Genomic DNA, 25,933 nt, shown 5'->3' on the forward strand with positions numbered 1-25,933 from the left:
ACCAGCAAATGCAATTCTACAGTGCTTCTGAGGTTGTTGGTGCATCACTGGAGTCCCTAAAAAACATCCGTGAAGATGAGTATTGGGCAGAGTTATCTCAGACGGCTGCTGGAGATGATTCACATCCTCCAAAGAGAAGGAGAACAATGAGCAAACACCTTGGTCAAAGTGTTGTGCTCTCAACTGTGGGCCATACAGACTCTGATGATCCTACCCTTAATTCTCATCAGTCTCTGAAAAGATCTCTGCTCAACATCCTTGACAGGGCCATTTCAGAAATAGAAACTAGATTTTCACAGAGGAATGCTGACCTGATGAAAGCCATATCTAGTCTTGCACCCAGGTCTAGTGCATTTCTAGATTCAACCCAGTTGCACCCTCTGGCTGTGCTGGCTGGCACGGTGGCAGACAACGCAAGTCTGAAAAATGAAATCCTTGTGGCAAAACAGATGTTGCTCAAGAAATGTCCAAATGAAACAGACCTGTCCACTGTGTGTAAACACCTGCAGGAGTACAAGGAAGCCTTTCCTGAGTTGCATGAATTGTATGTAACAGCCTTGGTAATTGGTGTGTCTTCAGCAGCGTGTGAGAGTTCCTTCTCCACATTGTCACGGGTCCTAACCCCTTATCTTCGCACCATGTTACACAAGAGAAAGAGGAATTTGGTGATCTTGGCCCATGAGAAGTCCATAACAAATAACTTGGACATGGATGAATTTGTGAGAGTTTTTGCAAAGGGAAACAGGAGACTGTTGTTGTAGAGTGGAGTGGAGAGAAAAGACAGTGGAGAGGAGAGGAGTGAGAGAAATAAGAGAGGAGTGGAGAGAAAGGAGATTTTTGAGCTGTTAAGTTGCTAACAAAAAAAAAACAAGCCAGAAAAAAAGAAAGAAAACAGTTATAAAATGTTCTGCTCTCTATCTGTTGTGCTTTATAAATTAGTTTGAGAAGTGATTTTTTTATTATTTATAAGACTACGGTATCTTTCAGTTTTGTAAATACTGACTATAGTGTGTGAAGTCTTATTCTAGGTTCAAATTTATTTGAGAATTAGGCCATCCAGTTAAGATAAATGTTATGTTGGTTGTTAAAATCTGGATGAAGGATATTTTATTTTATATTTTTATTTTTCAGTCCCCGCCCGAGGGATTGCCACCTTATTGTGGTCAGGGGGTTTGCGTGCCTCAGTGACCTTAAGAGCTATACCAGCAGGAGCTTAGTCTTCAGGTGGGACACCCAAGTTGGACAGGTCTGAAGGTAGAGGCCTGACAAAGTGCAATCCACTTCTCCAGGTTGGGGTTGGACACATAGCTAACAACCTAATACCATGAAGAAAACACTGTTACTATAAGCACAGGGGGAAAAAAAAAAAAAAAGTGCTGGAGCCTGATGTGTATTCATGATGCCCCCTTCGCATTTCTGACTGCCCCCTCATATATGCCTGCCTAGAACCGGCCCTGTACTAGACTCTTGTAGAATTGCAGGAAATGTGGTTCTATTAAGTACTAGCCTGAAAGATCATGGTTTACAATAGAAGATACTGCCCAGAGCATTGTGTGTAAATGGGATGTGTAATACAGATGAATATGATGACTCATAATGGGCAGAATACTTTTGCAAGGCCCAGAATAAACACATTTTCTTGGGTTTGTGCACATTGATCTGTTTTATTAGCTGTACATATATTAGCAGAACCACAGTGATGCAGTTCATGAGAAGCGAGAGGCTCTAAATCACTTCCGGAAAGTACACTAAACATGATATCTTTGTGTGCAGCACTGTGTGGTACCTTTTTGCCTTTAGAACAGCACACCGCAAACATTTAAAGATTCAGTGACCTCAGACACACAGTGAGTGTGGAAGTGTTTTTGCTGTCTTCAGTTAGTGTTGAGTTCATGGTCTCAGAAGAGCTGCAGCAGGAAAAAAGCAATTGTAGGTTAACACAGAAATGCAGAATTTTAATGGATATTGTGTTTCCTTCTCTGGAGTGCTGCTGCTTGGTGTTCTCCAGGGTATGTATTGAGATAAATATGGGACCATTTTAATGAACATCACAAATTAAGCTCTTTTAATCAATCATTCACAATCAATGAGTTATCTTCTTTGTAGCTTTCTAAGTCGAGAGGCAATCTGGAAAATGTTCTGAAATGCACAAGATGCAGAGCTTGAATTAGTGTTGTTTTTTTTTTCCATTACAAGTGCATATCAAATTATGCACTTGTAATGTCACTACAATAACAGGACGCCACTGCAGTTCAACTTATTTCTCATGTGACTGTCTCTTATCATTCTCTATCTGCAGAAAAATATATGGTTAACTTCAGTAAACCTGACCTGAGACAATAGATAAAGAGCAGTAGAAAGTAACACCAGTGACCTCAGATAAACAAATAATAATATAAACAAGCTAGGAAATTGCCAATTGTGACACTTGAGTGGGGCAGATATAAAACAAATGAATAGACTTATTGGTCAGCAAATCTCACAACACCTAACAACATCAGCAAATTAAGAGAACAGCCACCAGTGTTTAAAGGCACAGAATTGGAAATCAATTCAGAAATGCCGCTGGCGTCTGAGGTTGAATTTTCAAACCATGATATACTGTACATATCTAACATCAGTCAAATATATTTATGAGGGATGGCACTGAACTCATAGCTCTTTCAGTTTTCAGCCCAAAAGCAGAAAAAAGGGGTGAAGATTTTGGTCCATAAAGATTAAATCGGCCTTGTGCACTCCAGTGTCACATTTAACACTTTACAGATAATGTTAAAGCTCATAGGCAACAGTTTTATTTTTATGCACATTTGAAACTTCATATGTTAAAAAAAACCTCTGTAATTTTCTTCTGGTCCCAAGAAATATTGTTAATAAATAATAATTAAAATAAGTTAGCACGGATCGTGGTGAATTTCTGTTCAGCTATTTTCGTGACCACTCGGCGCGTGACGTCATTTAAGTCAAACAAACCACTTGAGTTGAGTCCACTTCCGTTTACTTACATTGCCGTTTGGCTTGAGTGCAGACGTGCATTCAGGAATTTCCAAAGAAAAAACATGCCTTATTGTTGTGCAGTGAATTGTAACAACGGGACCGGTTCAGGAAGAAGTTTTTACCTTTTTCCAAGAGAGGAGAAGAGGCGGAGAGAGTGGATTATGTGTGTGAAGTGAGAGGATTGGCAGCTGGGTAAATACGCCGCTCTGTGCTCCGATCACTTCGAGGAGGATTCATTTTTGAAGAATCCCCATCTGTTGGAGAGTTTAGGTGTCAGTGTTGGACAGAGAAGGCTCAAACCTGATGCTGTTCCAACAAAATTTGAGCGCAAAAGCAAGCAGTCAAAGAAGAAATGGACCAGCAATGCTCAAGCAAAAAGGAGAAGATTGGACGTCAACATTTTTACCTTTGCTTGCAATTTTTCAAGTAAAGAATCCTGAGGGATCCTGTACAATCATTGTGTAAATGAGACAAAAGGGATAGTTTGTCATGGCTACCTGCTAGCATGCTAACATGCTATTGACTAATATGATAAATGTCTGTGTGTGTGCATGTATGTCCGAACTAGGGTTGCCAACTCCCTGACCCCCAAAAGAGGGACACTTTCAACCCAAATGCAGGCCTTTTTTTCCCAGGCCTATCCGCACTAGGTTGACCAGACGTCCCGGTTTTACCGGGACAGTCCCGATTTGGGGTTGTGTGTCCCCAGTCCCAACAAAAGTCTGTCGGGACACGGATATGTCCTGGTTTTCGCCACTCGCGACGTTTGCGACTGAGCAGCGTGGGAATCATTAGCGGAGAAATGTCTGCATTTGCTATTTTGATGAATTGACAGGAATCGCAAACTTTCCTGGTTACTGCCCCCTGGCCCTGTGGCATGGGTGTTTATTTAGCCACATTATTCCAGACAACAGAACGTGTTGCCATGCAACAATAAAATAAACATTAACTGGCGTGAATGTTCTTTGTCTAGCAGCTAGCAGCAGTAATGCCGCAGCAATTATGCCGAAAAGAAAATGTACCTTTTCCAAAGATTTACAGGGCACCTACCCCTTCCTCCGAGAGGCGCAGAACAATGTGCACGAAGCCTACTGCACACACTGTAAGTGTTTTTTTCCTGTACTGAGTTGGGTAGCCTATGCTGGAAATGCTGTGCGCTCCTGTGGGGGCTTTCCTCGGGCTGTCGCCCCTCTCCTCCTTTATTGTGGTTTTGTTTGAGTGTATATTTACGGAAGCCACGAGAGGCCCTTCATATAATCTTTTTTTATTCACCTTGTTATCCCGAGATAACGACATATTTAATTCAGGATCTCGAGAAAACAACACAACTAATTCGAGATCTCGAGAAAACAAAACCATTATTTCATGATCTCAGCTGGATCACTGTATCTCCGTCGGTAGAGACGAAGCCGGGCCAGTCTTCTGCGGAGGTGCCGCGGACTAATTTTGAAATGATCCCTTTTTAAAAGACTTAATGCAATCTCTCCCTGTGTCAACCCCTGATCAAAATATTGCCTTATTAGGTGATCGATTATTCCAGACATTCTAATGACCAAAGTTGTGTCTATACAGAATGAGAAATAGCCCCAAAGTCAGCATATCACAAGTCTCTTGGCGCACCTGAATGAACCATTTCTCAGCTGTTTACTCGAGATCATGAAATAACGCTTTTGTTTTCTCGAGATCACGGAATAATGGTTTTGTTTTCTCGAGATCTCAGAATAATTGTTTTGTTTTCTCGAGATCTCGAATTAGTTGTGTTGTTTTCTTGAGATCCTGAATTAATTATGTCATTATCTCAGGATAACAAGGTGAATTAAAAAAAAAAGATTATATGAAGGGCCTCTCTCGGCTTCCGTAGTATATATTCTCAAATTATTTGTCTCTTTTTTGTTTCTGTTTAACATACCATTCTGACAGTTTGGCCATATTGCTGTGTTGAACAGCTTGTTGCACCTTCCATTAAAGTGTTCACTTTTGTACACATCTTCTTGCTTTATTCATTCAGTTGTGGGGAACGGTTAGTAAGGTTGATTCTGACCTAGGCTATGTTGAGGTCACATATCTACTTTTTAAGTTCATGCTATAGTGCATACAATTTTAGAGATATAGCCTACATGTGCATATGCATTCTTCTTGGTGTTCTCACAAACAGGTGAAATAAATCAGTTTAAATTTGGCCTATGGACATAGCCTGGCCTATTCTCAGCCATTACAAAATCTGTTGTCTGACCATAATTTAACTGATCTGTATACCACTATGCTACTAGATAACAAAATGCCTGTTTGTTTTATTTCATGTGAGATGTTGATAAATGTGAGCTTCAACAAAATGATAAGAGCACCTCTCTGAGTGTCACGTTTATGTAAAAAAAAAGGTGTGCGTGCACGAGCATGGTCGCGCACAAAAGTGTCCCGGTTTCAGACTAGGGAAATCTGGTCACCCTAAGCCGCACTGCCCCACAACGGAAATCATAACGTTTCCTTATCCAGACCACAATCCTACTAATTTCAGTATAATTTTGGTAAATTAATACTGCACGAGCAAAACTGTATTGTGTTTATGTAATAGTCAAAACAATCATTAGGCCTACAAGTGTCTCTCAAATTTCTCAAACTCTGAAAAGCTTTAGGCCTAAACCAACCATTGTCATAGTTATTCTCTTTGAGGGACATATCTTGAATCCAACAGCTTGGATTGTACACCATCTGACGCGGAGAAATACCTCACACATACTGGAAACATTTTCCTATTTCCCTTGTTTGAGGCATCGCTAGCAAGTGAAAAATAAATTGGCTCACCATCATCTGTAGAAAGGTCAGACACTATTTTCCCCACAGTGCTTGGTCCCAAGACATTCATGGTTATCATCTCCGCTTTGGTTCTTCCCAATTGCATCTTCTTAGCAACACTCAAGTCTTGAAATAAGGTCCCATTTAATTTCACTGTACAGTCCGCGCTGTTATAGCTATGGCCATGTTTGATGGTGTGATACACATAGGCTACCTCGCTTGCAGAAATTTTGTCGATTTCAGAAGTAGATGCGGCGAAGAATGTACTGATGTTGCTAGCTCCTTTCGATAGCACAGGCCTTTTGTGCGAGTCTGTGTCGTCATGGCGGGATAAGTCGTGCTCGCCACCATGGCCAATAGATATCTCTCGGCGGCATAATATACAAAATGCTCTCCTAGCGTCTGTGGTGGCTTTAACCTACAACCTTTTTGCTTCCCATTCCTTGTTGTAGCTGCAAAGCCTCTTTTTCTTAGCAGGTTCATCCATTTTCACTGACTTGTTCACGAGCAGAGAACCACTGACTGAACTGAACTCAACAACCGTCTCCCACAGCAACGTTTGCATGAGTTTTGGCGCCTTATTACAGTAGCCTATCAAAGATCCCTGTTCAGAATGTGTCATCAATCATCAATCTGCTACTATTGGACAAAATATTTCATCCATATTTCATCAAAAACTGCGACTGCAATTGGAATACGGGACGGGAGCTGGTCCTCGCAGGACAAATTAAATTCACCTAAAATTCGGGACGTCCCAGGGAAATCGGGACGGTTGGCAACCCTAGTCCAAACGCAAGTGTTCCTAATGAAGTGGCCACTAAGCTGAAGTTAATTTGTCACCGCTAAAATGATACCTGCGGGCATGCTAACATGCTAATGGTTCACATGCCATCTCATCTCATCTCATTATCTCTAGCCGCTTTATCCTTCTACAGGGTCGCAGGCAAGCTGGAGCCTATCCCAGCTGACTACGGGCGAAAGGCGGGGTACACCCTGGACAAGTCGCCAGGTCATCACAGGGCCGACACATAGACACAGACAACCATTCACACTCACATTCACACCTACGGTCAATTTAGAGTCACCAGTCAACCTAACCTGCATGTCTTTGGACTGTGGGGGAAACCGGAGCACCCGGAGGAAACCCACGCGGACACGGGGAGAACATGCAAACTCCACACAGAAAGGCCCTCGCCGGCCCCGGGGCTCGAACCCAGGACCTTCTTGCTGTGAGGCGACAGCGCTAACCACTACACCACCGTGCCGCCCTCACATGCCATTTGCATGCTAAATGTATGTGCGTGTTTATACAGACACGTGTTCCTAATAATGTGGCCATTAAGTTGAAGTTGATTATTCACAGCTAACATGCTAACTGCTAGCCTGCTAACATGCTCAATGTATGTCTGTGCATGGTTTTACATGTGTTCCTAATAAAGTGGCCACCTGCTAGCATGCTATTGACTAACATGATTAATGTTTGTTTAGAGTAGGCTATAAATAGTATAATGCTTGTATTAATATTAGCAATAAATTATATTAGCAATATAAATGAATCCACGTTCTATTATAGGGATTGTGTGTGCCCCTGTGCGCATCAGTGGGTAACCCCATTAAATGTCCTGGTATGGGAGAGTTCGCCAAACTAGAGTGTGACGTAATATTGCGCATGCGCATACAATTGGTTGGCAAGAACTGTTCACAATGGCCGACAAAGTTGCATCATCGCCTAGTTTTCATAGCGGTTTATCGCAGTATGCAAGTTCATTGCCAACTGATGCTAAGCAAAGATATGCAGCAAAGCTTCTGTACAACAGTGGCACCAAAGTTTTGCCTGATCCTTACGCAGTTACGGACAAATGGGACCCAAATCCAGGCACCTGGCCTGACCTGACCTTCAGCGATATCCACCTGTATGTGATTGACACGCCTTCAATATACACAAAAGAACCAATGAAAGCCTACAGGTCTCTTGATGCATACAAGTGTTAATTATTCAGTTGTTTTATTGAAATACTCATTTATATTTGCTTTTTGCACCTAATAATAAAAAGACAAAGATAAAATAGGCACAATATAATCTTTGAAACCAGTGGAGGCTGGTAGTCTTTCAAACAGGGGAGGCTGGTCGGTTACGATATTTCCAGATTTTAAAAGAAAAAAGAAAAAACACATCAATTTTGCCCATACTCTTGCCTCTGATCTGGCTGATTGTTGGCAGGGTCACAAACTGTGAAATAACAGGTTCTTTTGGCCAGGGGCGCAGATACGTTTTTTTGAACTGGGGGGGGACAAAGCTGCCAGCAAACCAACCCCAACCCCACCCCCAACATGTGTTGTGCGAGGAATATACTCTGATGCCCTCAGGGTGGCGACATTACTCAGCTAAGACAAAAAAAACATCACTCCTTCATCCCTGCAACCGTTAGCTTAGGCCTACTAATAAATAAAGAGTAGGAATAGAGCACACCTGTGATGTCTGGTGCTCTCATGTGCTATTTACCACTGACACGACAGGATGTCATGTGGGTTGAATGTGTGTGCGCGTGTGTGTTCTGGATGACTGCTGACTGTTTTGTCTACCCTTTGTATTTATCTATAGCATCTCGGTCTGTGTATCCTATGTACTGAGACTTGGACTGTCAAACTTAATTACCCATCATTGAAAGAAATAAAGCTTATTGATTCTGATACTGATTCCAATCACTCCCCAAGCATGCCATATGCAAAAACTGTTTTATTTAAACATTAACTGACTTTCAGCACACTGATTCTTTAAGAAAACAGAAAGAGCAGGGTGTAAAAAAAACAAAAAAACACAAAATGTAATTAAAAGTCACTTCTTACTTGATGTGCCTTACAAACACATAAACAACATAGCCTATATATATATATATATATATATATATATATATACACATGAATAAAATTGTAAATAAGTAGTCTACATGAGTTTTCAATAAATGGCCTCAAATGCAGAAACAGATTATGCAAAGGATCCAAAAACCTCTCTCCTCCGATCCTTGCCCTGAATATATTGTTGGGCGATGTGTCTCCTATTCAGATTGTCCAGCCTCTCTTGGTGGATGTGGCACACTGCCACTCCTTTCAGCCTTTTTTGGGTCATGGTGGACCGCAACCATGTTTTAAGCCTTCACAAGCCACTGAAACTTCGTTCTGCCTCTGCAGATGATGCAGGCACTACCATTAACAATCCGAGAAGTGTTTCAACTTGCTCAAAAAGGGCACGAACTTCAACAGGCATTGCTTTTAAGGTCTGTGCAGCATCTGCAGTGGTTTTGAAACTGTACTATGTACTATGCTCTTGGCTTGTGCTGGTTTTCCACTTCTATAGTATTTAGAGCAATGAAAACACAGAACACCATCAATAGCAGGACTGACATGCAGCCAGGGATACTTTTCATACCATACTTTTTGGAATGACAGTGTACGGTGCTTCATCACCTGCTTTTGAACAGATTTGGGGTCAGGTTGATTTGGTTTTGTATATGACACGTCAACCTCCTCTCCCTTTCCTCCAGCTGTCTCTGCCCTTGCTTTCTCGTATCCTGTCCATCCTTCTTCCGACCCTTCTTCTCTCGCTCCTTCTTCTGCCCCCCCCTTCTTCTCTCTCTCTTCCTTCTGCCTCTTGCAGTTGCAGGCCTAGTGCACTATTACTACCCTCCTGTGGATCACTTATTTCACCTCCCTCACTGCCATCACCAGGAACTACCTGCAGGCCAGGACAATGATAACATTTTAACATAGCCTATGGAAATCCAAAGTTTACACATTATCATCACGCACAGAAATTGCAAAACTGCGGGGGCGTCGTGGCTCGGGTGGTTGGGGCGCCGTGCCGTGAATGCGGGCGACCCGGGTTCGGTTCCGGCCCGGGGTCGTTTCCCGGTCCCTTCCCGTCTCTCTCTCCCGCTCGTTTCCTGTCTCTGCACTGTCCTGTCCAATGGAGGTGCAAAAAAAGCCCAAAAAAATATCTTTAAAAAAAAAAAAAAAAAGAAATTGCAAAACTGCAAAACTAGTTTTAAAACCGCTAAGTTCCAACTGTTAAACATAGCGAGAGGCTGGGCTACGTGTGTGTGTGTAAAGTGTAAACCAGTGCATCCTGACTTTCTAACTATGCCTGTGTGTTGCGTGAGCGGCAGTCAGTCAACAACTCTTTGCAAAGTTTCCTTATGAAACAATATGCTCGCTGAAATTATGGCAGGGAACGCCAGATTAAACATTAAAACTGCCTTCTGAGCACTGTATCTACAGGCTACCACTGAAAGAAGGAGGCTCCAGAAAGGCATCTCTACTCTGTACGATTTTACTTTCACTACGACATTACTTTGAACAGACTATCAAAAAATTGCAAGGTGATATGATAAAGTAAGGCACAGTTTACCTACAGTCGTTGTTTTTTGAAAAAACGATGCAATCGTTTTCTGCCTTTTCGGTTTGGCACCCTTCATCATGCCGTGTTGGGGTCCTGAACTAGGAGCTGTCCCCGATATGCCTGTCAAACTTGTTGTTGGTAACCATAGCAACCAAGCTCGAGCTCGCAACCTGTGCAGTCTGCGCAGCTCAACCAACCGAATATCAGTCTTTGTTTTGTTTTATGTGAGTTGTTGCAACTATGTATGTACTGCTGTGCACCTCAATAAAGCGAATGGTAATTAGTCTTTTGATTTTTCCGTGAGGTTTGCCTTATGCAAAGAAAGACAGCATAGACGTTTTTTCCTCCCTATAAGTGGGGGGGACCGAACGAGGTGAATTTAAATCTGGGTGGGACAAATCCCACCCGTCCCACCCTCTATCTGCGCCCGTGCTTTTGGCCCATTAGTCTACTGTCCAATATACATGATGGTGGTGTTGGGGGGGAGGGGTATATTTTAACATTTTATATTTTAAAATTGTGGCATGTTGTTTAAAAATTGATCATTATTGAAAGCAGCTCTTTGTCAGGAACCTCAGCAGTAACAGCAGAGTGTTCTGGAATAGGCACAAGCACTGACCTTGGGGAGCCAAACATAGAGCTGGGTGCCACACATTTCATTCAATGACACTTTCCCTATATTTTACTTATTTTGACTGAGAAATGTTTTATTGACAATTTTGATAACCCTTCACTTTTAATCCAGGTCTGTAGTGTGAAATGTTCTCGGCTGTGTTTTTGTTTAAAAATGTTTTCCAAATTGTAGCTGTGTTTAATTCATATCCAAAAATATATATATTCCAATATAATATACTCAGCATAAACATTTTAAATAGATTCTATATTTTTGGTCCATCCATGACATATTACTAAAGTAGCCTATTTACTGTTGTTGATGTGGGTCACTTGCTGTTAGCCAATTCACTTTCTCGTACCAGGAGAGCTGAAAGGAACGAGTATTATTCCCTACCTTTTTCACCAAGTCAGTTTGAGGCGTTGGTCTCTTTAATTTTAATTTTTTCCTCGAAAGGAAGACTGGCAAATGGCTTCGCCAAAATTAAATCAGCAATGCTTGGCATCCGTGCTCAGCTTTCTTGCTAGCTGACTAGCCCCCTCAAGTTCAAGTTCAGTCACTCAAATAAACGAAATTTCTGGAACTAAGATAGCAAACTTGACAACACTATATTTACACTTTATTTACAATGAAAATATATACAAACTTAAAAAGCTGGTAGAAACCGTATGTAATGAATGAAATCGAAATGTAAGCTGATCTCTTACAATACACCACAGCACTTGCGAATCCGCATGGGACTGAACTGAGATTCACCGCTGCCTGTCTATAGTTGAAACGAGCTGTCAATCAAAGAAAATATCCGGCCGCTTTCACCAATCACCAGTCTCCTCGCGGAAAGCTTTGCCATGTCCCTCCCATGTGAGGCTGGGAGTCCGTAGGCGGGCGTTTTCGCAGTATTTGTCCAATAATCATCTTGCATTTTGAGATTGAAAAGCGCATAGCTCCCAAATGCCATTGAAGTCCACTGAGGCTGGGAGTCCGTGTGACTCCGTGGGCGGGCTTTTTCGCAGTATTGGTCCAATAACCGTCTTGCATTTTGAGATTGAAAAGTGCATAGCTCCCAAATGCCAGTGAAGTCCACTGAGGCTGGGCTGCATTGCGCTGTCACGAGGGGGAAAATCTCAGGCACACATTAAAGTTATAACAGAATGATTTCACACTGTAGTTGGCTTGAGCACATATATTTCTATGATTCTGGATCTGAAATAGCAATGTTATAAGGTCGGCTATAACATAAGCCTAGCGCAATTCATCCTACACGATGTTCGTCATTTTTAGAGGAGGCTGAGCCTCCCTCGTTGTCTTATAGCAATCGCCCGTGTTTGAAACATAAGTTAATGTTGTTGCTTCACATGCACACACCAAAGATATACAGTACAGTACTAAACTTAAGCAAGTTCTACATTTTGAATGCACAAGCAGTGTTTTAAATCCAGGCTATGCTATTTATCTTCAAATGCATATCATGAAAAGTTCGACCAATCTTCTAATGTCAAATATTTATACTGCAAAAAGTACATAAATTTGCCGCGAGTGCGTTTGCGGAAATTGTACTCATGTGTACTGCATACAAATCAGTATCATGTTTTTACCCAAGTAATCATGTTAGTCAATAGCATGCTAGCAGGTAGCCATTGCAAATCAACTTCAACTTAATGGCCACTTTATGAGGGACACTTGTGTAAAAACATGCACAGACATATACATCGAGCATGTCAGCCATTGTCATGTTAGCAGGCTAGCAGTTAGTATGTTAGCTGTGACTAATCAACTTAATGGCCACATTATTAGGAACATGTGTGTCTGTATAAACATGCACATACATTTAGCATGCAAATGGCATGTGAACCATTAGCATGTTAGCATGCCCGCAGGTATCACCAAATCAGCTGTTCGTGCATTTTTACTCATCTTTTGGTTGATATTTAAGCAATGTTGATATTTAAGCACAACAAATTATTTCTGATGAGGAAATTTTATCTAATATAATATTAAAGTGCAAAACAAAATAATAAAAAAAATCATGTGCCTAAAGTGTCGAAAGCAAACACGGTCATTGTTAGTAGGTTCCCACTTGTCACGCTTAATTGCTGCGATCCAAAGCTTTCGGCGAGCTTCAGGTTTCTCTGGTCTGCGGTAAAAGCTCTTGGGATCATTCTTATCAAATCTGTATGTGCAGCCGATAACACAACACTACCATAATTAATTAATGACCCGATAACTCCAATTGGCCATTTATAAATAGCCTCTTGCCAACCAAAACAACATGTGACCATTTGGTGACGTCAAGCCGAACTTTCCTATATGTTATTATTGAATTGTTGAAAATTAGCCCGGCGGCACAGTGGTGTAGTGGTTAGCGCTGTCGCCTCACAGCAAGAAGGTCCGGGTTCGAGCCCCGTGGCCGGCGAGGACCTTTCTGTGTGGAGTTTGCATGTCCTCCCCGTGTCCGCGTGGGTTTCCTTTGGGTGCTCCGGTTTCCCCCACAGTCCAAAGACATGCAGGTTAGGTTAACTGGTGACTCTAAATTGACCGTAGGTGTGAATGTGAGTGTGAATGGTTGTCTGTGTCTATGTGTCGGCCCTGTGATGACCTGGCGACTTGTCCAGGGTGTACCCCGCCTTTCGCCCGTAGTCAGCTGGGATAGGATCCAGCTTGCCTGCGACCCTGTAGAACAGGATAAAGCGGCTACAGATGATGAGATGAGATTAGCCCTGTATGTTTCTCTCCAGGAAAAAAAAAAGTATATTTAGAAAGTGATTAAATAAATGAACCTCCTAAATGTGTGCTCGGTTCGCAAGTAAACACAAAGCTGCTCCCGGTCTGTTTGGCTTAAATGACGTCACGACGACGGCCCCCTGGCAGTGAAAGTGCGCATAAGTGAGATGTAAACAATCCTTCAGAAATTGGGCAAAACAGTATATTTTAAGCATTTTATTCAATTTTAGGGTGCAAATTAAACACCAGGAAGATTTAATTCACTTTTTGGGTCATTCTTCTAGACAATAAAGTTGATATTCTACGGTACATTTCTACAAGGGGTGGCATGGTCGCCTCACAGTAAGAAGGTTCTGGGTTCGAACCCAGCGGCCGGCGAGGGCCTTTCTGTGTAGAGTTTGCATGTTCTCTGCGTGGGTTTCCTCCGGGTGCTCTGGTTTCCCCCACAGTTCAAAGACATGCGGTTAGGTTAATATGAGACGGCCTTGGGCTGAGGTGCCCTTGATCGAGGCACCTAACTCCCAACTGCTCCCTGGGGGCTGTTAGCATGGCTGCCCACTGCTCTGGGTATGTGTGTCTGCTCACTGCTCACGTGTGTGCATGTGTGGTCGCTGCTTCAGATGGGTTAAATGCAGAGAGGAAATTTCACAAGTGTGTGATGAATAAGGTTGTGCTTTCTTGTTTTCTTTTTACCTCCGGCTGTTGCCTATGACCTTTAATGGAGATAATAAATAGAAAATTATGAAATCTACTGTTTTGTTTTGTGACTGCTGCTCTCTTTCACTCTCCTCTGAAGCATTAACAGTGAAAATATCAGCCATGTGAACATCAGACAACTGATGTATGAAAAGGGTAAATTAAAATGCACTGTTATGTTTTAACTGTTTACTGCAGAATCACTTAAAAATCCACCATCCAGGTGAGTTTTAGTGATTGGCACAGTTCCTGACTGCACAGCTCGTAATATTACTCTGCCTCCTATTCTGCTTAAAGTGGAAATAGGAAATTATGTTCAGGGAAAAATCAATATCAAATAAGCCTAACACAAGTAGATATAAAGGTTTCTGATGTGTACTGCTGTTCATTATGTTTTCCTCTGCTGTAGGTGTGTGTGTTGTTTTGGCCGACACAGTGATGGTGCTCAAAGCTGGGAGCTCCCTGGATCTTCCATTTCAATTTCCAGTAGAATCAGGGTTGAGTGGGCCTTCAATAAGAGCGCTTTTGCTGAATACAGTACAGACCAAAATTACACGTTTCTGGAATCACAGTTCACTGGACGGTTAAAGGGGGATGATGATAAAGTTGGAGTAACTGTACAAGATCTTCAACCTCAAGACTCTGGAACCTTTGCAGTGGTTGCAGTTAGCATTAAAACACAGTATCCAACACAGATATTTAAAGTTTATATTCAGAGTGAGTATGATTTAATTTTATGAATGTAATGAGAATCATTTTAAACATATAAAGATTAATTACATAAATATATTAATTGTTAATTGTTTCAATTCTCCTAGTCCATATATTTTAAATAAGTGGTTTTAGTTTGAGCATCGCAAACTTATAGCTTTGTGAATGTGTTGTTACAGTAAAATGTTCCAGTTTCATGGGTTCCTTATTTGTGTGTGTGTGTGAATGTATGCATAGGTCCTATAACAGCTGTGCAAATTGAGAAGACTCAAACATGGCTGACGTCCAACAACAGTTGTGATGTTGTTGTGAAGTGTGCAGCACCCGGAGCTGAGAGGGTCTCCTACTCATGGAGCGGCTATCAGACTGCAAGTGGAGCTCAGCTTCAGTTCAGTCTCTCACCAGCAGAAGGAGCTGTTACACTGAACTGTACTGCAGCGAACAGCATCAGCTACAGTTCTGCTTCAGAGACACTGAGCTGTAGCACCAACACAGGTACAATTACACTTTTCCTTCTGGGGAATGAACACCATCGTCTTCAACAAAACTTTAACCACACAAGTTTTCCAAAAACGTCTGCTTACTGAATCTTGTTTGTGTGTGTGCGTGTTCAATTATGCATGTTGGAGCTCCATTGTCAGTGCTCAAACTGATCAGTAGTCTAGTGGTGTCCTCTACCTATCTGCTGGTGACGATCATTTTTGGTGTAAAATGTTAGAGCACGCGGTAAATAAAATAATAATACGAATAAACAGTCTGCAAATAAATTATCAACAATAAAAACATGAGCTGAATCTTCATTGTTTCATTCATTCATTCCAGGTCATCATAACAGCCAGGATGCTGTAAGTGTAATTGAGGAATAAGCGCTTGGCTCTTTGTGGTTCAGCATATTTTCCTGTTCTTATGTTTGCACATTTCTGGATTGAGTGCTCTTATGATTGCTGGGGAAACTCAGTTTTCACTCTTTCTTCAAGCTCTCTGGTTCGTCTTCCAGTCCCTTGTATTTCAAAAGATCCTAGTCTTTCTTCCTTGGTCATTTGATTGCCACGCTTATCACATCTATCACAATATTCTGCTTTATATTCTCAGTGTCTGTTTGTTTTGCTGTACTGGTTATCTGTCTGTATCTGGAGATCACACAGGATTTTTGTTGACTTCTACTGCTCTGTGTGATTCCACTTGTGAGGAAATACGACTGTCCAAACCATATTCATGTTCATCTGTCCCTGTACACAAGCCTAGCCATGTTTACTGCAGCTAATATCATAAAGTGCTGTAAAAGACGACATGTTTGTGTCATCTGATCAAGGATCTGTGAACAAAGAATGATTTGAACATGAGAGTCTCTTCACATTTAAATAAACTGCTTCATTTGCCCTTTATCTGTTTCTGGACTTTTGTGAATGATATATGAATGACTTTTGTGAATGATCTCTGGATAGTTTCTGACTGTATTTTTATATACTGGACTCTTGTATTTATTAATAAACCTCCTGGACATGGATCCTCACACCTTTCCTGAGTCTTACAACTTATTACATTTAGCAGATACCAGTTTACATCAAGTTTTTGTTTTTAATTATCAAAGAAAATCAGTATTAGCTTTTCTGGGAAAGAAAAATAAAACCACTACATATAATGAAATATTTAAACCTCTACTGAAATGGGTGTATATGATTTGGAATCTCTATATTGCACTTAAAATGAATTGGAGTGTCAGCTGTAATTCAAATCACAGTTTACTGTATATTAATGTGTTTGTTATAATACTGTGGCAGCGGGGGCGTGGTCAAGCGCCGGTCTGTGACAGGAGGGCGGAGTCAGGGAATGTAAGTGGCAGAATCACTACACCTGATGTCAATTAACCTGTGTTTGTGTGTCTTCGCATTGACCGTGCCCTATATAAAGAGAGAGAGAGCAGAGGAAGGCAGCTCTCTCCTGAACCAGCCAACTGGTGTGTTTTGTGGGACTGGAATAGATTTGTCTCTGAAAAGAACAAATAAATACAATTATGGAACTTTATTCTGGCCTGCCGTCTTTCTGTGCTCCTCCCCCTCCTACGAACTGCCACAGTGGTGCCGAAACCCGGGACAGAGCACAGGAAAAGAACAGCCCCATGGAGTTCTCCCCCTTCGCGGACCTGGTCCACGCCCTCGCCACGGCCCAGCAGAGCCAGCACCAAGTGCTACTCACACTCCAGAAGGAGCAAGAGCGCCGGATCGAGGCCCTGGTGCTGGCGCAGCAGGAAGATCATCAGGCATTCCGGCACCTCCTCGCGTCGGCGGGGTCCACCAGCGCTCCCAACATGGGCCCGTCCCCCCTCACCCTAACCAAGATGGGCTCGCAGGACGACCCCGAGGCATTCATCATGCTCTTCGAGCAAGTTGCGGAGACCTCGGGGTGGCCAATGGCGCGGCGCGCCTTCTCCCCCTTCTAACGGGAGAGGCGCAGCTGGCTGTGCTACAGCTCCCCGCCGACCGCCGGCTGGCCTACGCGGACCTTCGCCAGGCCATCCTCCAGCGGGTGGGGGACACCCCCGAACAACAGCGACAGCGCTTCCGCGCTCTGCGGCTGGAGGAAGTCGGCCGGCCGTTCGCGTTTGGCCAGCAGCTCCGGGACGCCTGCTGGCGGTGGTTGAGGGCCAACAACCGCGACGCCGAGGGAATCCTCGATCAGGTGGTGCTGGAGCAGTTCATCGGCCGCCTGCCAGAGGGAACCGCAGAGTGGGTCCAGTGCCACTGCCCGGCGTCGCTGGATCAGGCCATCGAGTTGGCGGAGGACCATTTGGCGGCTGTTCCGACGGCAGGATAGCGGACATCCTCTTCTCTCCTCTCTCTCCCTCCCCCTCTCTCCTCCTGTGTCTCGTCCTCGCCCCGTTCCTCCACTGCGGAGGCGGGGCCCGGCCCCACCCCAGCCGGCCCATCACACCCACGGTGTCCTCCTGTTTTCCCCTTCTGTGTCTGTCTCTTCCCCCCCTCAGGTGAGTGAGCCCCAGGGCGCCGGTGCAGAGAGGAAGCCCGGGCCGGTTTGCTGGTGCTGCGGGGAGCCGGGCCACCTCCAACAGCAATGTTCGGCAATGGAAGTGGGCTCGGTGGTTCGGATCCCCGACGCGCCAGGAGCTGCCCTCGATCGGGCCGGAGCGTGTCACATACCGGCGAGTATCCAAGGGGATACATATCAGGCGTTGGTGGATTCCGGCTGTAATCAGACCTCAATTCACCAAAGCCTGGTGCAAGACGAGGCATTGGGGGGAGCACAGGGGGTGAAGGTGTTGTGTGTGCACGGGGATGTTCACAGCTACCCGTTGGTGTCGGTCCACATTTTGTTCCGAGGGGAAAAATTTATAGTAAAGGCGGCGGTTAATCCTCGCCTCACCCACTCGATAATTTTGGGGACTGATTGGCCCGGATTCGGGGAGTTGATGAGTCATCTAGTGAAGAGTGGGTCCTGCCATAGGTCAGCAGGGGGAGGTCCTGGTGTCGCTTTGGTGGGAGCAGCTGTCGCAGAGCCGTCTACGTCATCTCCGCTCAGAGTGAGGAGCCACAGGCTCCTCCTCCCTCTCTCGGGGAATCCCTTGCGGATTTCCCGTTAGAGCAGTCGCGAGATGAGACTCTGCGGCATGTGTTTGACCAAGTGAGAGTGATCGATGGTCAAATGCTCCCGCCGAACGCCATCCCGTCCTTCCCCTATTTTTCTATTATTAAAGATAGATTATACCGAGTGATGCAGGACACTTAGACGAAAGAGCAAATCACCCAGCTTTTGATTCCAAAAAGCCGCCGGGAATTGGTATTCCAGGTGGCTCACTTTAATCCCATGGCTGGACACTTAGGGCAGGATAAGACACTAGCCCGAATAATGGCCCGATTCTATTGGCCGGGGATTCGCGGCGATGTCCGTAGGTGCTGTACGGCGTGCCGCGAATGCCAGTTAGTAAATCCAGTGGCCATTCGAAAAGCGCCTTTGCACCCCCTACCATTAATCGAGACCCCGTTCGAAAGAATTGGGATGGATCTCGTCGGGCCATTAGATCGGTCAACACAAGGGTACCGCTTTATATTAGTTCTGGTAGACTATGCAACCGATACCTGGAAGCGGTGCCTCTTCGCAATATCTCAGCACGCAGTATTGTGGAGGCACTCTTCCGCATCATCTCCTGAGTTGGAATCCCAAAAGAGATTCTGACTGACCAAGGCACCTCGTTTATGTCACAAACACTGAGCGAACTGTATGGGCTATTTTGTATTAAGCCGATCTGCACCAGCGTTTATCACCCACAAATGGACGGCTTAGTTGAACGGTTCAATCGCACCCTCAAGAATATAATTTAAAAATTCGTAAGTGAGGACGCACGTAACTGGGATAAATGGCTCGAACCCTTGTTATTTGCAGTGCGAGATGTCCCCCAAGCCTCCACGGGGTTCTCCCCGTTTGAATTGTTATACGGGCATAAACCGTGCAGCATTTTAGATGTGCTGTGAGAAAATTGGGAGGAGGGACCTTCACCAAGTAAAAATGAAATTCAATAAGTTATTGACCTGCGCACAAAACTCCACACACTCACACACCTAACCCAGGAGAATTTGCGGCAGGCCCAAGAATGGCAAGCCCACCTGTACGACAGGGGTACGTGCCTTAGGGAGTTCGCACCGGGAGATAAAGTACTCGTACTGTTGCCCACATCGAGCTCCAAATTGATCGCCAAGTGGCAAGGACCCTTTGAGGTCACACAGCGAGTCGGGGACGTCGACTATGAGGTGAGGCAAACGGACAGGGGTGGGGCGCTACAGATTTACCACCTCAATCTACTCAAACTCTGGAACGAGGAGGTCCCCATAGTGTTGGTGTCGGTGGTTCCGGAGAAGGCGGAGCTGGGACCGGAGGTTCAAAAGGGCGCATTGGCATCGCATACCTCTCCGGTCCCCTGTGGAGACCACCTCTCCCCGACACAACTCGCGGAGGTCGCCCAGTTGCAGACCGAGTTTTCGGATGTGTTCTTGCCCCTGCCCGGCCGCACCGACCTCATAGAGAACCACATTGAGACGCCCCCGGTGGTGGTAGTGCGTAGCCGCCCTTACAGGCTGCCCGAACACAAGAAAAAAGTGGTTCGGGAAGAACTCGAGGGCATGCTCGAGATGGGCATTGTTGAGGAGTCCCACAGTGACTGGAGCAGCCCAGTGGTCTTGGTTCCCAAGGCCGATGGGTCGGTCCGGTTCTGTGTGGACTACAGAAAAGTCAACGCGGTGTCTAAATTCGATGCGTACCCAATGCCTCGTATTGATGAATTGCTCGATCGGCTAGGCACGGCTCACTTTTACTCGACACTGGATTTGACAAAGGGCTATTGGCAGATCCCCTTGACTCCATTATCCCGAGAGAAAACGGCCTTTTCCACACCGTTCGGCTTACACCAGTTTGTCACACTTCCTTTTGGGCTGTTTGGGGTGCCCGCTACGTTTCAGCGGCTGATGGACCGGGTCCTCCGCCCCCACGCCACCTATGTGGCTGCATACCTCAACGATATCATTATTTATAGTAATGACTGGCAGCAGCACTTACAACACCTGAGGGCCGTCCTTAAGTCGCTGAGGCGAGCGGGTCTCACAGCCAACCCAAAGAAGTGTGCGATTGGGCTGGTGGAAGTACGGTATCTGGGCTTCCACTTGGGCAACGGGCAGGTGTGTCCCCAAATTAACAAGACAGCAGCAATTGCGGCCTGCCCGAGGTCCAAGACCAAAAAGGGGTGAGACAGTTCCTGGGGCTGGCTGGCTACTATCATAGGTTTATACCTAATTATTCGGACGTCACCAGCCCGCTGACTGATCTCACTAAAAAGGGGGCACCAGATCCGGTCCAGTGGATGGAGCAATGCCAGCGGGCTTTCTCTGAGGTAAAGGCTGCACTGTGCGGGGGGCCACTATTACACTCCCTTGACTTTTCTCTCCCTTTTATGTTACAGACAGATGTGTCGGACAGAGGGCTGGGGGCCGTGTTGTCCCAGGAGGTGGAGGGGGAGGATCGTCCCATGCTGTACATCAGCAGAAAGCTGTCGGTACGCGAGGGGCGCTACAGCACGATAGAAAAGGAGGGCCTCGCGATCAAGTGGGCGGTCCTCACCCTCCTCTACTACCTGCTGGGACGCCCTTTCACCCTCTGTTCGGACCACGCGCCCCTCCAGTGGCTCCACTGCATGAAGGATGCCAACGCGCGGATCACCCGTTGGTATCTGGCACTCCAACCCTTTAATTTCAAGGTGATCCACAGGCCGGGGGCGCAGATGGTTGTGGCGGACTTTCTCTCCCGTCAAGGGGGGGGGGGGGAGTTGGCTGCAGGCCGGACGGCTGCCCGGCCTGAGTCGGGCAGTGGGGGTATGTGGCAGCGGGGGCATGCTTTGGGGCTGTTTTTCTGCAAAGGGACCAGGACAACTGATCCGTATAAAGGAAAGAATGAATGGGGCCATGTATCGTGAGATTTTGAATGAAAACCTCCTTCCATCAGCAAGGGCATTGAAGATGAAACGTGGCTGGGTCTTTCAGCATGACAATGATCCCAAACACACCGCCCGGGCAACGAAGGAGTGGCTTCGTAAGAAGCATTTCAAGGTCCTGGAGTGGCCTAGCCAGTCTCCAGATCTCAACCCCATAGAAAATCTTTGGAGAGAGTTGAAAGTCCGTGTTGCCCAGCGACAGCCCCAAAACATCACTGCTCTAGAGGAGATCTGCATGGAGGAACGGGCCAAAATACCAGCAACAGTGTGTGAAAACCTTGTGAAGACTTACAGAAAACATTTGACCTCTGTCATTGCCAACAAAGGGTATATAACAAAGTATTGAGATAAACTTTTGTTATTGACCAAATACTTATTTTCCACCATAATTTGCAAATAACTTCTTTAAAAATCAGACAATGTGATTTTCTGGATTTTTTTTTCTCATTTTGTCTCTCATAGTTGAGGTATACCTATGATGAAAATTACAGGCCTCTCTCATCTTTTTAAGTGGGAGAACTTGCACAATTGGTGACTGACTAAATAATTTTTTTTGCCCCACTGTAAGTCAAGGAGCAATCTGGCAAATGTTCTGAAATGCACAAGATACAGAGCTTGAATTTATTTATTTTTTTTTTTCTCTGTGCTATGATGAGGTCTCAATCCTGACTGATATATTTCATGGATGTTATTCCTATGTAAATATGAGCATAACTGCTGTGCCACAGCTTTTTCAAGGATCTTGGAGATAAAGGGCCTTCTTTGATATTGGCCGATAATTGGACAGCTGAAAGGATCAAGGTCAGATTTTTTAATCAGGGGTTTGATAACTGCTAGTTTAAAGGATTTGGGTACATAGCCAATCCTAAGAGAAGAATTTATTATTTTTAGAAGTGGTTCAATTACTTCAGGTATTATCTGTTTGAATAGACATGGAGGTGAGGGATCTAGGACACAAGTTGAGGATTTTGATGCGGAGATTCATGAAAGTAATTCAATTTCTCTAAGGGGACTAAAGCATTCAAATTGCTGATCTGATACACTTATATTGTTAACTACAGGGTCACTTACATTGTCTGACCTTAAATTAGTAGTTTGAATTTTTTGTCAGATATTTTCAATTTTGTCATTCAAAAAATTCATAAAGTCATTGCTACTACAGTGGTGCTTGAAAGTTTATGAACCCTTTTGAATTTTCTAAATTTCTGCATAAATATGACCTAAAACATCATCAGATTTTCACACAAGTCCTAAAAGTAGATAAAGGGAACCCAGTTAAACAAATGAGATAAAAAATATTATACTTGGTCATTTATTTATTGATGAAAATGATCCAATATTACATATCCACGAGTAGCAAAAGTAGTTGAACCTTTGCTTTCAGTATCTGGTGTGTCCCCCTTGTGCAACTAAATAACTGCAACTAAACATTTCCGGTAACTGTTGATCAGTCCTGCACACCAGCTTGGAGGAATTTTAGCCGATTCCTCCAAAAAGAACAGCTTCAATTCAGGGATGTTGGTGGGTTTCCTCACATGAACTGCTTGCCTCAGGTCCTTCCACAACATTTCGATTGGATTAAGGTCAGGACTTTGCCTTGACCCGCCTTCTCTTGAGATTCAGTTCATGGACAGATGTCTTGATATTTTCCTTTAGAATTTGCTGGTATAATTCAGAATTCATTGTTCCATCAATGATGACAAGCCATCCTGGCCCAGATGCAGCAAAACAGGCCCAAACCATGATACTACCACCACCATGTTTCACAGATGGGATTCTTATGCTGGAATGCAGTGTTTTCCTTTCTCCAAACATAACACTTCTCAGTTAAACCAAAAAGTTCTGTTTTGGTCTCATCCAGCCTCAAAGCATTTTTTCAATAGCCTTCTGTCTTGTCCACGTGATCTTTAGCAAACTGCAGATGAGCAGCAATGTTCTTTTTGGAGAGCAGTGGCTTTCTCCTTGCAACCCTGCCATGCACACCATTGTTGTTCAGTGTTCTCCTGATGGTGGACTCATGAACATTAACACTAGCCAATGGTAGAGAGGCTTTCAGTTGCTTAGAAGTTAGCCTGTGGTCTTTTGTGACCTGGCCGAATATTACACTCCTTGCTCTTTGAGTGATCTTTGTTGGTTGACCACTCCTGGGGAGGGTAACAATGGTCTTGAATTTCCTCCATTTGTACACAATCTGTCTGACTGTGGATTGGTGGAGTCCAAACTCTTTAGAGATGGTTTTGTAACCTTTTCCAGCCTGATGAGCATCAACAACGCTTTTTCTGAGGTCCTCAGAAATCTCCTTTGTTCGTGCTATGATACACCTCCACAAGCATGTGTTGTGAAGATCATACTTTGATAAATCCCTGTTCTTTCAATAAAATATGGTGCCCACTCACACCTGATTGCCATCCAATTGATTGAAAACACCTGACTCTAGTTTCACCTTCAAATTAAATGCTAATCCTAGAGGTTCACATACTTTTGTCACTCAAAGATACATAATATTGGATCATTTTCCTGAATAAATAAATGAGCAATAAAAATATTTTTGTCTCGTTTGTTTAACTGGGTTCTCTTTATCTACTTTTAGGACTTGTTTGAAAATCTGATTATGTTTTAGGTCATATTTATGCAGAAATATAGAAAATTCTAAAGGGTTCACAAACTTTCAAGCACCACTGTACATACTGCAGGTGTGCATGTGTCTATAGTGGACTTATTCCTGGTTAACTTTGCTACAGTATTAAATAGGAATCTTGGATTATTTTTGTTATCTTCTATTAGGGAGGAGAGATATGTTGATCTAGCAGCACTAAGAGCTTTTCTATACTTCAGGAAGCTCTCCTTCCAAGCTAATTTGAACGCTACCAATTTTGTTTGACGCCATTTATGTTCCAATTTTCGAGTGGTCTGTTTTAAAGTGCGAGTGTCATCATTATGCCAGGGTGCTATTTTTTTTTTTCTCTCTGATCATTTTCCTTTTAAGAGGAGCTACATTATCTAAAGTATAGCGGACTGTTGACTCTAAGCATTCAGTTGCCTCATCAAGTTCTTTGGAGGCTGACAGTGACCCAGTCAAAGTTGATAACTCTGGGAGATCATTTATAAAGCTCTGTGTAGTAGTTGATGTGAATGTACATTTAATACAGTAGCGTGGTGTGGTGCATATATTATTACTCAGACATATTTTGAATGAGATGAGATAATGATCTGAGATAACTTCAGACTGTGGAAGTATGACTATATATTCTACGCTTCACCTGAATATTAGTATTAGATCAAGAGTGTGACCACCATTATGGGTTGGTCCTGTGACACTCTGATTAACCCCTACTGAATCTAAAATGGGCACAAATGCTGTTTTCAAAGGGTCTTCTGGTTTAGTGAAGTGAATATTAAAAGCTCCGACAACTAAAGCTTTGTCTCAGGAAATAACCAGGTCTGAGAGAAAATCTGCAAATACAGAAAGAAACTCAGAATATGGCCCCGGGGGCCTGTAAATAATAAGTTATGGAATTAACCGGGTAGACTTGTTTTTAAAGGCTACATACATTATATTAGTATGACGAACTTCACATGTATTAAATTTATAACCAGGTTTGTGTGTTACACCTAGATAATCATTATAAATAACCGCGACGCCTCCTCCTCTGCCAGTTAGACGAGGCTGGTGTATATAGCTGTATCCAGGAGGACTAGCTTCATTTAATGCTATATATTCATTTGGCTTCATCCATGTTTCAGTTAAACAAAGCACATTAAACTCCCAATCAGTAATAAGTTCATTAACCATTCGCACTTTAGACGTAAGAGATCTAATATTTAATAGCCCCACCTTTAGATCAAAGGTGCTGGCAGCGGTTGTACAGTTAGTATGACCTAATTTTATATTGATTAGATTACTGGAACAAACTCTCTGAGTATTTCTCCTTTTTTGTTTAGCTCGGGGAACAGCAGACAGTCGGTTTAGCCTGTTCGTCTGCTCCCTGGCCTTGGCTCTGGATTGTCAGAAGTTAACTAGACCTGTTCTGAGACTATGACCTATGCTGCAAGAAATGAGAGCAACACCTTCCCAAGTGGGATGGATACTGTCCTGCCGTAACAGTCCAGCAGTGCCCTCAAAATTAGCCCAATTATCTATAAAGCCCACACTGTTTTCAGAGCACCACCTGGACAACCAGCAATTCAGCGACCATAACCTGCTGTAAGCTATATTGCCACACCGCATTGGGATGGGGCCAGACCATACTACAGCATCGGACATCGCCATCGCTAATTTAAACACCTCTACAAAGTTACTCTTAGTAGCCTCAGACTGATGAAGGCATATAACATTCGCTCCAACATGGATAACTATCTTTGAGAACCTGTGCTTGCCTAGCACCCTGCTATGTCCGGTGCCCTGGCTCCCGGTATACACCTGACTAAAGCTGCTGGTGCCCCTAACGGCCTAGCTAATTTCATGTGCCATATGATAGCGTACCCTATAACGAGAGCTCTTTCAGGTTTCTCAGCAGGT

General features: G+C 43.9%; 1 pseudogene; it reads left to right on the forward strand.

Moving 5' to 3' along the window:
* The first annotated feature begins 1,907 nt into the window (after positions 1-1,907).
* On the forward strand, positions 1,908-15,511 carry LOC132885557 (SLAM family member 8-like; annotated as a pseudogene).
* The last annotated feature ends 10,422 nt before the right edge of the window (positions 15,512-25,933 follow it).

This window comes from Neoarius graeffei, chromosome 1, assembly GCF_027579695.1.
Source record: "Neoarius graeffei isolate fNeoGra1 chromosome 1, fNeoGra1.pri, whole genome shotgun sequence".
NCBI lineage: Eukaryota > Metazoa > Chordata > Actinopteri > Siluriformes > Ariidae > Neoarius > Neoarius graeffei.